The sequence below is a fragment of the Aquila chrysaetos genome, chromosome 2 (assembly GCF_900496995.4).
Source record: "Aquila chrysaetos chrysaetos chromosome 2, bAquChr1.4, whole genome shotgun sequence".
In the NCBI taxonomy this organism is placed as follows: Eukaryota; Metazoa; Chordata; class Aves; order Accipitriformes; family Accipitridae; genus Aquila; species Aquila chrysaetos.
The window spans coordinates 79429608-79447278 of NC_044005.1; positions in this window are offsets into that span (position 1 = coordinate 79429608).

Sequence of the window (17671 nt, forward strand, 5' to 3'; positions counted from 1 at the left end):
AAATTATGTGAAACAGAAATCCCATAAAGCCTCTGCCCTGTTTTTCATTTTCAGTAAGAAATTTGAGATTTTCTAGCTTTTCAAGTCTAGTATTCACTTTCATTAGTTAAACTGCTACAAAAGTAAACAAGGGTGGCAAATATTTTCCTAAAGGAATGGGGGAATAGGTTTATTTTTGTAATGATGTCTATAAGCTATAAAGACACATTTCAGGCAACTGTATAGAATTATTTCAAGTTTTCAAACCAGTATATGTATTATGAAATTTATTAGTAGAGGAGCTTGTCCAGGCATTTCATACACCTTGTGTGTCATCCAGGTGCCTAAATGTGGACATCCAATGCCTTTAGGTACCCTAAGGCAGCTCAAGTCACTTCCAGCAGCCACTCTTAGAAATTCAGAAAAGACAATCAAGTCAAACTGACATTTCTGAAGTTTTCCTCCTTTTGCCTGATCCAATTAGTGCAACCTTGCTACAAGTGGCCTTAAGCACAGCATAAACCCATACAGAATTATTTTGTTGTTTGCTTTGATAGTATTTAGTGTCTGAATGGTTGGTGGAAGTCCAGAATTCTGTTTATCTAAACAATTTAATGGTGAAAAGTATATCAGAAGGAATTGAAATGCTTACATATTGCGTAGCACACATTTGCAGTATTACAGTATACTGTTGTATGACCTATCCAGCATTTTGATGACAAAAGTCTTTAATCATTCACTTATGGCACCAGCTGCTATAAGGGGACGTTCTTTTAATAGTAGTGAGTGCAGTCCATTAACATAATTCTGCACATAGGCCATAAAAGAACGGTGCTCTACGTAAAGTGATGGAGAGCAAATCAGGACTTTGTTGAAAGGTGTTGGAGAGAAAAATATCAAGCTAAGAATTCAGCAGTACTTTTACATTAAAAGTAAATGCAGAACTTGGACTGAATGTTCTGAGTTTATAGTAGGTCTGCATCCATAAAAAGACTTTCAAGGTCTGGTGAATTTACTTCTACAGCAACAGAACTTCTTGATGCCACTGCTGATGTAAAACTCTCTTAGAGTAAGAAATTTGGTCAAGGAAGGATCAGAGAATGGCTGCCCGTTGATAAGTCTGTGCTCCTATACTATTCCTGTGGATTTACTACTGCTGCAGTACGAGAAAGACCATGAGGCTGTGATGTACATTTGCATGTGTGTGTTATGTCTGTCCAGAAGGGTGATGGATGATTACTGATGCTTCCTACGGAATTGCTCCAGCATCCCTTACGCAAGATTCCTATATACATGTTCTGGCCAGTACAATTGTTATTTTGAGTTTTACAGAGAGATTACTGGTAATCTAAAGGTAGATAAGTATTATTTAAACTGATAAAAGATCAACATTTTATTATTTTGTATCATTTACTGAAATACTTATGAAAGCCTTTGCACCATAACATATAAAGGTACAATTTCAAATGTTTTTTTGGGAGGTTTGAAAAGTGTAATTGCACACAGAACCTCTACAGTCTGTTACCAAAGTTTATTAAAAAGGGATAAAAGGTATTGCGTACATTAGGGAGTAGGAACCCAAATGCTGATTTGAGAAGGAACCTGAAAGGAATTAGTAAGAGAAGTATGCAATCCCTGGAGAAGATGATAGTAGTTCTGCCTCCCCAGTAAGCCAGCACAGGTAAGGGAGAACCAGCTAAACTTCAGAGGTGCCAGGTTCTGCCAAGTTCTATAGCTAATTATCAACTTTTTGAGCAGTTCCCTGTATCACCCATTTTGATATCCAGCTGCATTTACATGCTCCATTTCCATAGGTGAAGTTCCACAATAAAATTTAGATATAAAAATACACTAAACATTGATGGTTCAATTAAAGGTGATCCTATCTTAATGAAAAACCCTTTTAAAAGTATAAATTCCCCAGAGTGTTTTCACAAGAAATATTGTATAGTTTTGGTCCTTTTCCCACAATGTAATAGGTTTTGCTTAGAGCTGTGTAATAGTTCTGGCCAGAAAAAATTATCCAGTGCATAATGTCTAAATGTTTTCATTATTGCTATTATCCTCTTTTCCCTTTTAGAGGGGGGGGGAAAAAAAGCTTCCAGATTCATTAGCAGATGCACTGATCCCATTGATTCTATATCTCTTAATAAACAGGATGTTCATGACAGCAGTCCGTTTATATTCATTTATGATCTGTAGCAGCACTGGGGCTTTTTTTGTCCTCTCCTCATATTACCTATGAGGTTTATCGGGTCTAGAAAGGATCAGAATAGCTTTAAAAGGACCATACGTGGGCTGCAAAGCCTTTCTAGGAGCCCATAGGGGTCTCTGTGGGACAATCCATATGGCTGAGAGTTCTGTGGTGCAGCAGGCATAAAACAGCATCCCTGCCTTTGAAACAGAGAGAGCTATTGAGATGAAATGACAGAGATGGAAATACTGCTGGAAAAAACAGTGGGAAATAACGTGGCTAGAGGCAGAATTAACTATAACTGTACACTTTACTGTCTTTGCAAAGGGTTGGTTTTGGTTTTTATCCCCTCTAGTTTCATTTCATTTTGGTTCCTTTTACAATTCAGAATACTGGAGTATGTGAACACTATATTAAAAATACTTCCTTAATTTCCAGAGGACAAATAATGTGATTATTCACGTGTTTTTAGAATACAATGTAACTTCTCAGGAACAAAGCTTCTATTCTAGGCCTTTTCTACGATAGGTAGAATATCAATGAAAATGAGATTAAGTTTTTGCACAGGAAATTTTCTTGAAATTGAATTTAAATTAGCTCCTGGTTGCAAAAATAAAACATCGTGGATTTGTCATAATCTCATTGTCCAGCAGTCTGTTCCACAGTGCTGTTCTGTTCTACATCGGTGAGATTTCAATCTGAGTCTGAGTACCTACTCTACAGCATTGCACTAAGAAGAGGGCTTTCACCGACAGCTCTTTAGTCATGACTGCAGTCTATTTTAAATCTCATTTCTCACAGATTTCACAGGGGAATTTGTATGCATGTAATGTAAAAGGAACCCAAACAATATTATGGACAATGAAAGCATAAGCTTCTCCTTCCTGAAATTCTCCACAGAGAAGCCGCAGCAACTGCCTCTGGGTGTTCTTGGTTCTGTTTCACCACTTTGCCATCTGGGGAAACATAAGAGAATCAATACATCAGATTCTGGAGGTTATGCTTTAGAGGTTATTTCTTTTTAACGGATGAATTGTTTTCCTCCTTTTCCTCATAAATATAAACAGGGGAAAAATATTGTAACTAGTGACAACTGAGGTAGCTAAATACTGCAGCTTTGCTTAGATAGAGATAAAAAGGTTGTAAACCTTGCCTGACAGTGTCCAGTCACAGCATGAAGGACAAATTTGTCATGGACTTTGCATTAGCGTGATGTATGGTTCTCTTTGCCCCCTCCCCCCCAATAAATTACCTTCATCCAGGATAAATGTAAATATAAGAACAAGCAGTAACATTACTCGATAATTTAATTCTCCTTCATTGTGTCCTTGAAACTTCTCACAAAGCATTGCAATCTTTTAGAGTGACTTAATGCATAAAGTATCAAAGTACTGAGAGATCCCGACAGTTTCACAAAATTAGACAGGCATTGATTTTAAACTGTTTTTTTCTTCTTTATTAATATCTTTCTTTGTATACAAAAGGAAATTTGATGGAATACAGCTGTCTCTGGTCTTGAAAATTATAATGCCAATTGAGATGTTTATTATTAAATAGTTGGCATTATTCTGTGTTGTAAATTTTAAGATTACAGAGTTATTACATTCTGCCAATAAAATTAAGAATGCATGTACTGATTCATTTTCAGTTAAGCATGAACAAAAACGGTTTTAACTTCTTGATCCTGTGAGAATATGCTACCCAAAGGGCTTCATCTGTAGAAATGTCTCAAATAAAAATGTCTGAACATGATCGGGATTTTTTTTTTCTTTTTACTGAATGAATGTGTAACACTGAATAATTCTTACTTGCATCATTTCTATCATACCTTACCGTCTTCATTACAGAGACAAAGTGCCTTTGATTTTTAGAGGTCTGAATACAAAGTAGGTCTGCCCCATGTGCTATAATATTCATAATATTCATATTAAGTCATATCTTCCTGGAAAGTCTAGAGGCCCAAACAGCACAAACCCTGGATTTTTGGCTGTGGCCACTGAAAAAAGAAACCACCCCCCAAAACATGACGGTCTATTCATCCTTCTCATAAAGAGAGAAAGTACTGGAACCTTCGTTGTTCAGCCGAAGGAGTTAACTCACAGGGATGAGTCCCGGCTCCTTTGTGCCTTTTCTCCATCTTGCCCTATGCTCCTTGCTTACATGATCACCTGATGGTCTAACTTAATGAGAGTAGTTGTAACTACTTCTTTTTAACATACCCTCTGTGCTGCTGACTTCTTCCTTCTGTCAAGGTATGGGATCTATTGTCCCAGCTCCATTGATAGGGAAATATCAGGCCTTCTTTTCTTCAGACAAGTGCTAACTGAGTACAAAAATCAGGAGTTTCACCACTGTCACTTTTGGAGCGTTGCGCTTTACTTCAGACACCAAAGAAACTGCAAGGCTAACAACAGAAAGGCTTTAATCTTTGCTACTTTTGGAAAAGTGCAGGGCATGATGACCACATGGTCTGGTTCACAGCTTGGATCTTATTGGATTGAAGTCTGTGTACCCAATAGGTGGCATGGCTGTGACTTATGATTTTTATGATTTATAATAGGGCACATGAAATTATAATATATATGAGAAAAGAAGAGGAAAGCTGCAAAAGGTGGTGAGTACAGCCACAATACATTTCTGAGAGCACTAATATTGAACGGATTGTTACTAACTAGGAGCAGAGGAAAAGTATCTCTAGCCTGTTTACTTCCCTGTTATATTTGCACTTGGATATAATAACATTTCCATTTGCTTTTCTTTTTGTCAATACTACTATTACTGTCATTGCCATGATCAATTAAAAAGGTATTTAAAGCGCAGTTACCCCAAATTCTGCTTGCAGGAACAAAAAGTGCTGCATGAATGGAATATGCCTTCTTAATTCACAGTTGGTAATCACCTTTGGGAATATCATTGCACATTAGTCTAGGTCTTATCTGATATAAACAGACATGGTTCCACAGATACGATTTGCCCCTTGTAATGCTTTTGTCCATAATTTCCATAGGTTTGTATTACCCAGGAATATATGTTGCAGCTTTCTAGGCAACATGCCTGAGCTGTAACCATCGACATGTGATATGCAAACGTGGAAAGTCTTGGTGAAAACAAAACCCCATTAACCAATATTTGGGGGAACAGGCAGTTCTGTTTAATGTTGGCTGAAAGCTAAGGACTCCTGATGGCAAATGCAGGAGCTGTTTTCTCTTGTAATAACTGACTGTGATTCAGCCTTAGGCATAACACTAAGAGGCTTCCAAAATTTCATCAAATTATTTTTTTTTTCAGTTGTACTGATTTTAACGGTCCTAGACCAAAAATTAATTTGATCCAACAAGTTCAATGTCTTCAATAGGAAAAAGGTTGTAACTAGAGGAAAAAAGAGAACAAATATATACTGTGTGTATTTGCTTACACTTCTTATCTACACTTTCTCCATGCAGAGAACTGATGTAGAATCCAATAGGATGTGAGGACTATCTGCCACCTGCATCATTGGAGGTAGTCATAGCTGATAGTTTGGGCTCAGTATTCAGTGTATTCTCTGGTCTTGCCAAGATGGAATTTGAGCCAGATTTTTTAAGTTTAAGATTGTGGGCAGATTTTGAATGAATTCTATCTAGCTGTTAGCAGAACTAGTGGGAGAACATCCAAAATGTCATTGTTGTCTGTGATATGTCTGGGATTGTGAGAACAACCTTTGTACTAACCTTAGGAAAAGCATCTTGGACTATTTTGTTCTCACACTATACATGCATATGTTACTACTTCCATTCTTTGAAATTTGGTGTCCTTGGTATATTTAGTATCTCTGTGAATTAGAGCCACTTCAGTAAAAGCTTTACCTATTAGATACCGTGATACAGATTCTGTTTCATATAAGCAGTTTTAAATGTGTACTCTGCCTTCAGTCAAAAAAAAAAAAAAAGACCTGATAGAGCAGTATTGTTGGCAGTGAGAAAGAAAATTATAAAAGCAGTAGGTATTGCTAAGGTTCTGGTGAGACATAGAACTCTTTTAGTAAACCGTATCGGGATATGATTTATTGTAACCACAGTTTATCATCCAGTGGGCATGAGTACATTAGACATATCAAAAACAGAGATCTGAATTCATCTCTGTTCCTCTATGGTGTTTGGATAATGCTCTGTAACAGCATGGTTTGAAGAGAGAGATAGCATTACAATACATGTGTTGCATAGCTTAAATTATTATGAACTGCAGGAACAAATTTTGACTATCTTTATTCATTGTTTCTAGGTATTACTTAATATGAAACTTTTCAGTTCAATGATGACAATTATATGCCAATTTCCACTATAGAATAACAGTATGACTCCGACAGTGAAAATTTGTCTTGCAAAATTATATCTGACCCTTTTCTTAAAACATGCAGGGTCAGTGAGAATATGCTGATTTTGAAGATAAATCAGTTTATACCATGTAAGAACTTCTGTCCCATTTGGCTATTAAAGCTATATTTTCTATTACATCATCAATAAGATAAATAGTGACTGTGTGGCAGGCTTAAGTATACCATAAAGCCTAAAAAAGAAACAAACATCTAAGACCTCCAAAATATATGTTCTAGAGAACTAGATAGATCTAAAGAACTCAGCAACAGGTTTCCATATCAATAACTTCAGATTTTAATAGCTTCAGTGATCTAGGGAAATAGACTCTATATCCAGCAAAATGCAAGTTTATAGCTCAGTGGATGGAGATTCAGGCTTCCATTATAAATAAATGGCATTGCATTAAATTGCCCTAGCCTCTTACTGCACAACACTATCTGACACTAGTAAAATATTACTACATTACCTTGCCCTTTGTAGCAACAACAGCAGCACATATTGCCAACAACAATTAATTTGCCCCAGGGAACATCGGGTTCTTTCTGAACTGCAGTACACATGAATAGAGGTGGGTTGATCATGTTTCCCCCGTTTATATCCAATGCAAGAAATCCTAGCTTTTGTGGCAGAAGGACTGAAATACAAGTGACTGAGAAGTCACCTCATCCAACCATTTTTGCTTTTTTGAGCTAATCATTCTTGTATGAGTGTGTAGTAAGATAGATGCTGGTTTACAATATGCATCTTGTACTGAGCACATCATATTTTAGATTATTTTCTTAATAAAACATGAACAATTAGCACTAAAGACTTTAATTTTTTAATTAGTCTTAAACATTGTCAAAAAGACAGGTGGTCCCTAATTTAGTAAATATTTTACAGAAGCTTGTGACATAAGATAAAGCTTTTCTGTTCACTTGACAGCATACATTATACCAGTTTAGTAGAAGTACCGCTTATTCAAAGTGCTTCTCTTTGAGTTTGCATTTTACAACTGTTACAAGGTCCTTCTCCCTTCTCCTAAGCAGAACATTGAGAGAGTAGCCTGGGTGGATAGCACAATGGGTAGACAAACACATTACTTTAGACCAGTATTCAATGTCTTGCACTTTCAGCATTATAAAGTGCCAGGTGGCACATTTGGTAATATTATGAAGGATGAACTAAAAGTACTCTTGGGCACATGCAGATCAGTGTTCTTACATCAGTGTTTGTATAAAGTAGAACTAACATAGGAAAAAAGTATTCCTGGTATTGACATGCAATAAATACACTATTTGACTTGCTTGATTTACTTAGTTGCCAAGTTAAAAAAAAAAAATGTAAAAAAAAAAAAAGTGTGTATATGTATATGTGAGGAGGAAGACTACTGTTCTGCATTTCTTGGATCTCTTACAACTTCAAAATACACTACATAAATATTCCAAAATTTGTCCTATGTTCCCAAAGTCTTGGTGACATCAGAGGCAATGTGCTTTCAAAAGCAATGCCTAGAGATATTTTCCTCTGTGAGGTGCTCTGTCCTGCTGGAGTGTGTTTGATATGATCTAAGAGTATGTATCAAAATGTCTGCCACTGGGATTGGGGCACTTTTGGTGTTACTCAGAGTTATATCTGAACTATAACGAAAGTTAGACAAGCTCTAGATGACCAGTCCACGAAAGTAAGGTTGTTTCATACATAGACTAAATTTAGGAGGCCAGAGAACTTTGCAGTTCAAAACTGAAGTAGATAGATAATGGCATTTCTAACTATAGGCTTTGGTGATTTCCATATTGTAGTTTGGACTGAGGTCTAAAAATTGAGGAAAACTCATGTGTTTATACTTGCACTGTATCATTTTTCTTCCCCAAAGCATCTGCTACTGGCCACTGTCAGAGAGACAACTTTGGGCTAGACACACTCTTCTTAAGCTTTTATGAAGTGTTTTTACTTAAATTACAATTAATCCCATTTAAGATACCTGTTAGGTCTGTTTGGATCAGAACTTTAATCTGTTTCTGCACTCATGATCTTTTCCCACAAAAGTGTTGTAAAGTACATACACAACATTAAAAATACATACATATAAAATATATACCTTTGAAACCTTCTGAATAAGCTCTTCGTTACTGCTCAAAGATTACATGGTTTGTCTGGACTGTGAAATAGTGGACTGCAAAACTGAAAAATTCAGTTTTTTTCCCCTATTCTGGTATTTTCCCCTCACAGCCCCTTCATCCTTCAGTATCTCTGCTGTCGTTGGACAGCCCTACACTAGAAGTACACTGTAACGCACTAGTGTGTGATACCAGCAAAGGAGTCTCTTAGTATAGATAAAATTCTATCAGGAAATCTGCAGTTTGCCCTGTAATTGTTAATTATGCTACTTCAAATGAAACAAGCTCTCTTTGTGAAGAGCAATTTGGTGATACTACTTTATCTGTGCTAAAGGTTTCTGCCAGCTTAGCTGTGTCACTCACAAATCACCCCTTATCCTTCTCTAGATCAGCATTGCTGTTATGGTTGTGAAAAATCAAACAAAAGACTGCAATTCTAAATTTTCAGTATAATTGATGCAATATTCAGAAGGGTCTGAAAAAACATGGAAGATTTGGCTGATATTTTCTCAGTATGTTTTTTGCTCAGTCATTTAATGATGCTGTAGATACTGTATGGTTTGATCCCAGTAATTCAACTACCAGAAAAGAAGGATGTTTGTATTACAAAAACGGGCATGCATACCCTTACTACAGGCATAGCGACAAAATCAGTATAACACCAACATAACAGCGCTGAACTGAAGCCACGTATCTTGATGACCTCTAACAATATACACACAGCATTAGGGGGCTGGGCATGGTTTGATTTACTTACTTGTCAGTCAATTTTGCAACCTGTGCTGACTTCAGTGTAGTTATGGCTGTACTAGCCCTGATACCGGTGCTAGCTAGTCTACTAGCGGAGATGTTTCCGCTCTATACTGCAGCGTAGGCAAATCTCTTGGTGTCTGGAATGCCACTTCTATTTCGTAGCATTTGTTGTTCAAGGAAGGCTTTTATTCCCTTTGATGCAATTAGCTTGGTTTCCTGCTTTATGAGTTTCTCTCTGTTGGTCCTCCAAATTTTAAAGCAAACTCTTCATAACCATGATCAAAACTATTTTCTTCATAGCTATGTTTTGTTTGATGAGCTTTATTGACCATGAGTCCCCTTGTTTAGAAACAAAGAGAACTGTACTCCCAGAATCACTTCTTTCTTTCCTTCTTCTCTTCAAGAGTAATCATGTCTATCAGCCTCTTTACTTAGTCACTGAGAAAACTCACCCCTTGCTGTTAGGAACTGTAAATTGAATTCCATTAGAGAACATGAAATATAAAGTCTCAGATAACAAAACTAGTTGTAATTATATTCACACAGAAAAAACACAGAGGGAGACTTTTAAAGCCGAGTGCCAGAAAAAAACAAAACAAAACCCAAACCCAAGGAAATCCAGTTATGAATGAAACACTCATATGTCTTCTAACTCATAAGTGTCATTAGACACATCACGAAATTCATTAACACAGAAGTCTGCTGTGCTAAGATATTGGTTGAAGCAGAGAAGGTGTCATCATGTTGTTTGTAACTTTTGTTGGTTTATCTTTCAATTACAAGAAATTTGTGTGGAGTGGGAGAATATGTGCTTGGTGAAGTGTAACCAGGTCTTGAGTCCCAATTCTGTACCTGCTACCTACCTGTGTACGTTGCAAGTAATTTTTTTGTGCTACAGTTTACCTATCTATCAAGTGGGAATTATACATGTGTTTTATGGATTAATTATGTGAAAATTCTGAGGTACTTTTTGACCATGTAGAGTGCTATGTAAATATTAAGACTCAGATCCACACAAGTGTGTAAGCACTTAACACCTGTCAAAACAAACAGAATTAAGTGCCTAAATAGCTTTTTGCAGATCTGAGCTTTTGTGCTTGTTGTTTGTAACTTTTTTTTTCTTTTAATCAAGCAGTTGGTGCTTGTAGCATGTATTGGGGATCAAGTTCAATAAAGAAAATTGCATGGTAGCAAGTATCTTTCAAATGTTGCAGTTTATTACAACTATACTTTCAATTTTGTACAGTGCATTTTCCATCTTAAGGCCTTACGTAGGTTTCTATTAACATAAGTAGAAATTATTAAGAGGAAAATGGAAACATTTATTCCCAAAGATGAATTGTTTTTTTGATGTACATGTATAATTGCAATTATTACTCTAGGGAGCACTGTGTATGCAAAGGTTTATTTTTTGTTTTGGCTGGGGTTTTTACCTTCAATGCAATTAATACATTTTTGGTCTACAGAAGTTATTACTTGTGCCAAAGTACTGAGTTCCATCTCTGAGTGCTATGAATAGAAGATATAGCATCCTAACTGCATAGAAGGCGAGAATATGAGACAGTGAGGCGTGGTGAGAGAAAAGGCTCGATGAATTCATAACCAGAGGGCTCACTTCTTCAGCCTTCTGCAGACTCTTCAATTTGCAACAACACCCTGAGTGCTGTTACTCCATTGCTATGCAGAGATTTCATTCAGCTTCCAGCTGCACAGGCCTTTATGCCCATTACCCAGTCACATGTGTGAACTGTTGCTACATAAAGCAAATACATATTTAATATACTGCTATGATCCAGGGAGCTAGCCGTTGAAGTGAAAATAAATTCCCAAATTCTTTCACAGATAAAGAAACAAACAGCACGCTGAAGACATTAATGAAGTATTTGATACCTCTGACACATAGAGACAGCGCTCAATGAAGTTGTGCCAGTCTGTACTAGTTAAGATCTGGGGCCACCTTTTTATTTCAGTTCTTTTTTTTCCAAATCCCTTTACTCAATGTCTGTGTTTTTTGAAAGAAATCTGTCACAGTATGTCCTTTCATGTTTTAGGAATATCTTGCATAAAACAAGTCAGTAGTGACCCCTCAAATGGAAACTCCAAAAATAACTACAAAAATTTTGGAACGTTACAAATACAACACTGGAATTTAAAAGGAGAACCATGAGTTATTTACATAGAAACCCAGAATGAAGTGGTTAGTTATGACATGCAAAAGAAAGTAAGAAAATAATGTTTCTAGTGAATAGCAAGCAGTATGGTATTAATATGGTATATAAACCAAGGCCATAGTTTAAAAATAGGCTTCACCAATACAGCACATTTTTCAGTTGCCATTTTTAAGTTTTAAGCCACACTTTTTTTTTCCTTTACATTTCTTAAGCATGAATACATGTGGGAATTTTTTTCCAGCCCAATCAGTACAAGGATATGCAGAATATTCCATCTCCTGTTGCCATCATTATGTTTTTTTTTTTAAAAAGTGTTCTTGTGGAAAAAAGTTTCTGATTGTTATATTTATCCTGATTTCCAGATACCAGGGCAATTCATTATTTAGCTTTTGGATATGCTGTTGCTATGGAATGCTGACTGAATACATACAGTCAGAGAAGTGAGACTGCCTTCAAACATTAATCTGATTTTTTTTCCAAAGTTCAGGAATATTACATATACATAAAGAATGGATTCTGCAAGAGTACAATTGTTATATAAAAACAGTGGCTCTTGGGATAATTAGATTTTTTTGTTGGTGCTTTAGCATCACTGATGACAACAGCACATCTACCAGTAGTCATTCTAGTTACCTGTAGTGCAGGGACAGAATATGAAATTCAGACTTTATTTGTTAGTTGCCCAATAACTGGTGACTTAAAAAAACTCTTACAGGTTTCTATATCCTAAGTCTTCTAGGATAAGATAAAGTGCTGCAAGAAGATATATCAATATCTGTGATATATATACAGTATAAAACTTAAGGCAGATCTTAAAAGCTAGAAGAGATCTTTGTAGTTACCTTGTCTGGTATACACACACACACACACAAATATATATATAAAAATGTATATAATATATATTATATTAATATATATATTATATATAAACAATGTGACATAAGAAGTTCCTACATTATGCCTACAACTGAGTAGATAGCATCTTTTAGACAAAGCTAAACAAAATAAAATGCACCTTAAATTTTAAAATTCACTACAGCTTTTTGTGTATATATGTGAAAGTTTAACAGAATTTATACTTATCAGTATTAAAGGAAACTATTCACTTATGGAAAAAACAATGAATGATGAATAACTTCTTTAAATTTTGCCTACAAGTTTAAGATAACACAGTTACTGGAGGTTAAGTTCTGTAAGAGTAGCAATAGCAATAATAATAATTAGTTTTCATCTTGAAAAGATTACAGTCTGACCTCTCACAAGTCACAGGAAACAAATACACAATAAAAAGGCATGAAATGGAAGAACATACAAGAAAAAGGATCATACAGATAAAATAATTGTTGGACTACTGGTTCTTCATTATTCCAATCAGTTAAATTTAAGCAAACAATAAGTCTCCGTGTTGACTGTCTAGTTACATGCTGGCAGTTTACTTGAAAGCATCATTATAAGAATAAACCTTGTTAAAATTCTTTAAAAAAACCCCAGATTCTGCAAAATAAACTAACTAACTAACTAAATAAACTTATGCATTGCTTTCAAGCTTACAGTCCTGGATCTTTTCTTAAACATGCTTATTTGGCGTTAACAATCTTTTAATACTCTTGACGATAACGTTAAGGATCATATACAATGAAAACTTAATGAGTACATGTTTAATGATTTTCGTTGCTATGTTGCTGTTTTTAATAGAAACCGATTCCACTATTTAACTGCCATTTGACTTAGTTTGGATCTAGTCCAACACACAAGGAGCAGAAGAGAATGCTGGGTTTTTCTCACCAACTTTCCAAAAAGTGTGGGTTTTTTGTTGTTGTCAAATTTTCGTAATTGTTAAGTGGAAAAGAATCAGTTAAAAGGCTTTGCCTTAAGGCAGCACAAAACCACCAGGGAAATTCATGGATAGTAGAGAAGCCTCTTGATCCATATAATACAGTCAATAAGGCTGAGACTCCCTAGGGGGGTCTTAAGGTCCTTGTTTTTAGCTTTGTGCCTGTGATGCTTTTTGGACTAGTAGCATGTGTTTCAGAAGCTCCTGAAATGATGAGGGACTTGGCATCATGGAAAAGGATCCTTCATAAAAAATTAGTGGAGACTCATTTGATTCCAAGCTGAAAAGCTGATATTATCTGGGGGTTCCTGATCTCACATATATTTTTAATAGGGACTGAAGAAGAACCCACTTGCAAGGCTCTTTTACTATAACTATTCTGTGGGGGTTTTTTTAAAAATCCAAAAAAGGATGAAACAAAAAATTATTTTAAAAGTCTGAAACTTGTACTCTGTAACAAACCTTTGAAGTATTTCTTTCTGAAAACAAGGCACCGTGAAGCTTCTTAAAGGATGTTGCAGATTCTAATTCTTACATAAATATATTTTAATTCAGAACTATCCTTTTTTCTTTGTACATGTTCAAACTTGCCGTATTGCAGTGTTGCGTACATTTGTAATTTAATGTTGGCAAACCTCTTTAAATGTTAACATTGTTATTTAAATACAGATATGCATTTCAGTTTGAAAATTTAATGATCACAAAACCCACGAGGATCTAGTTTAGATGAAAAGGGCAGAGTAGGAGTCAGGCATAATTATTTGCATCACCAGGTATAATTTATTATTTTTGTGTATGTTTGTTTACCCATTGAAAAGTTGTGACAGCACAGCAACCATGTACAGATACCTGATTTAAGCATGGAAGTCTACCTAAGGATCTACCCTTTTCAACCCTGCTGGTAGGGAGCTTCTGTAGAGTGTAAAAGTGTTGTTGCAGGTTCAAAGTCACGCGGTCGGCGAACAAGACCAAGGCCGTTAAGACACGTGGTTACGGTCTGTGAAAGAGGTTTCTCTCTTTCAGAGGTGTTTTCAGATTTGCTCTTCTCACAAAATCCAGTCCATGATGTATCACAAAATATATCTCGGATGACTCAGACCTGTCCATGTGCAGAGAAGTGGTTAGTGTTTCCCACTGAAGTAATTCCAGAGGTGCTTGGCACAGGATGTTCTCAGAGTGCCTCCAAGTCCCAGAGTGGCTGTGCAATACGTAATTTCTCTTCAATTTCTGCCTGCCTTAGTGCTAGAAAGGGGGTCTTTGGTTCTAGATCTGTATTATTTACTCCAAGACAGCCTGTCACAGTTGCAGTGAAATGAAACTTGAAAGGGATTTAAAATTTAGATGTTGTCTCATTAGATGTTGCCTCCCCCCCAGCATTATCCATTTTTGAAATAATTTCCCCTGAATCAAGGGCCCTCACCAGAACATAGGATGGCTACAGAGTTTGTCCTGAAAAACACTCACCTGGGGAGCATTTTACGAGTGAACTGATTTCTTTTTTTTAAGCTGTATTTTAACTGTCAGTGTTTCTTAACCCCAAAAATATCTGTTTCCATTTGAAAGTTATTGGTTAGAGCTCCTTTTGATTTGTTTCAATGCACCAACAAGAACATCTGTACAAAATATCCTTTTGTTGTGGTTTATGCTTAGTACCCCACAATATCTGTAAACAGAAATGTTGGCTTTATTTCTTTTTTGATATTATTTTGAGATTTTTTTTCAGTAAATAGAGACAACTTTTTCTGAAGATGGTTTCTTTTTACCAAAAAGGAAATGTTTGCTGTATTATCTACCAGTGCCATAATTTGTGCAATGCAGTCTGTTCATAAAAGGCTTTCTCTCTTACTAATAAAATAGATAAACACTTAAAATTTTAATGTAGCCTGAGAGCTGGTTTATATTTGTACTAATGTCTGGGAAGGAGAATGTTCTTGTACAGAAATTAGCATTCTGAAACTAAAACTTATATGTAATTGTTCAACATTCTCTTATGTCCTCTTAACTGTTAAAAACCACTAAATGTGCATTTGACAAGTAGCTAAGACACAGTAACTAAACTTTTCTTTAGGAAAAGAAAACAGGAGATTATTAAAGATTAAACTAATAGCTTTAAATACAAACCATTTATCAAAGCAATGTAAGTAGGAGAGATCTTTTGTTTCTAATCCACCATGTTTTCAGTCTCTGTTCTCCCTTTCTTCATAGGGTAATTTACATTTTCCCGGGTGTTGAGAGAACACAATACTTAAATGTAGATTACTAATAAGAAAAGGCAGTCACAGTAGATCAGATTGTGTAGAGGCTGATATACAGGAAATAATTTTGTTGGGACACAGTGATTGAATAACAGTCTTTATAGTTTAAGAATCTGACTTCTGTGAAAGATCTTGATCCCTCATGAAACCTAATCTTGTTACAGCGGTTTAACTCATCACACTGTAGTTATATGGGGAGGAGCAGGGTGGAGAAGGGAGGCTGCAGCACAGTCCTTCGTTCATTACCATTAGTTGTTTTACATGGAAATAATGGAATTACACTGCATACACTTACGTTGTAACAATCTTGAACTTCCTTGCTGAGACCACCTTGAAAGGTTCTGCACTGCTTATTTTTTTCACAGAACTTCCCAATGGAATACCTTAACAGAGAATCCTGCTTCCAATTGTGCAGCATGACAGGACAACATGCTATTGCTCGATACGTCAGGGTAGTTTGCACAAGGTTAAATTTACCTATGTGTTTTTATCCATATTTTTAAATTACTTCACTTTGAGTTTGGGTCTCCTCAAAGGTAAGAAATCTCTGAACGTAGGAGTCTGCAATGCCTTATGTAAAATGGAAAACACAAGCCTGGCAGTTACAGTATTAAGCTTCTGAGTGCTTGACTTATCGGTAGATATTTTGACAGGAAGCACAGGGAAAGTGTCCTAGACAGCAAATGTGAGTGACCAATTATAAGTAAAGTGCAGACTGAGAGCTTTGTAAATGCAAGTAAATTACACAGATAGGACTTCTAACTTTGTTACCTCCCCAGCTGCCATGCCCCTAATATTACTTTAAATTATATTATTTTCAGTAGGATAATTTAAATACAAAGCATTAAATCTATTTCACTGGATTATCTGTATGCACCCAGGGATTAATATAACCAGTTTCTAATCCATTGGCCACTTTGTGGATATATTCCTCTGCCAGCCTAGCTATTGATATCAGCAGGCTGACGATCTTTGTGCACAATGAATTACATTGTTTGGAGGCGTTGATCATTCTAAAAAAGTGTAAAAGGGATTTTGCTGGCTTATTAATGCTGGTTTCCCCATTAACCTCTTTTTGAATGAGTTGGGACAGCTCTCTTGACAAAAAATTTCAGATGTGTAGAATAGCCATGAACCAGATAAGCCTGGCTTCTGATTCTTTACTTTTATTTCATATAACATACAATTTCATAAGGTATTTGGGGAACATGTTGCAATAATTAATAAATCTGAAGAAGCTGTGATTTGAAAATATATTGCATAGATAGAAAAAATAACTACACTTATCAAGCTAAATATTTATTTGATTTATTTCTTCAGCTGAAGTCTGCATATTAACACAGCTTTCTGTTTTTGAAAGTAGTGCTGCTGACTTACAATTGCTGATGAGCACTTTCAACTATCAGCAAGTTTTATCATTATAAATTACATGTATAAACTTGTGTGCCTGCTTTGAACTTTAGGAAGTTTAAGTTCAAAATTTTTATTCCATAGAGTAATTAAAACAAAACAAAACAAAACAATTGTTCCTCGTGGCTGAAGTGATTAGCTGGCTTTGAATCACTGCCAGTTTTCTGTTAATAGAAGTTGTTTGAGCTGGGCATTTCTTTGTTACACCTTCTTTGTGAAAGAACAGTATTGCACCAGAGGTTTTTTTCCCTTGAATAAAGCATGAACAAACAGCAAACAATTCCTACCTAATGATTTCCATGTATACTTTACCAGCAAATTTTCCAAGGAGATTTGTCACTGTTTCTTTTTTTCAGTACCACAGTCACGATTGCTTCTCTTGTCTTGCTGGTTGCTTTCTACTTTTAATACCCTCAGATACAATCAGTCACAACTGTATTACTTACATTTACAAGCAGTTTGTGGAGAAACCTGTCAGGTTCCACTCTGGCTTAATCATGTGTTGTGTAGGGTGGCATCCCTTACAGTCCCCAGAAAAGTGTCTATAGTCCTCAGATAGCTTATTTATTCTATAAGTTATCACAATTGCTTCTTCCATGCAAAGTGAACAAAAAGTTGCAA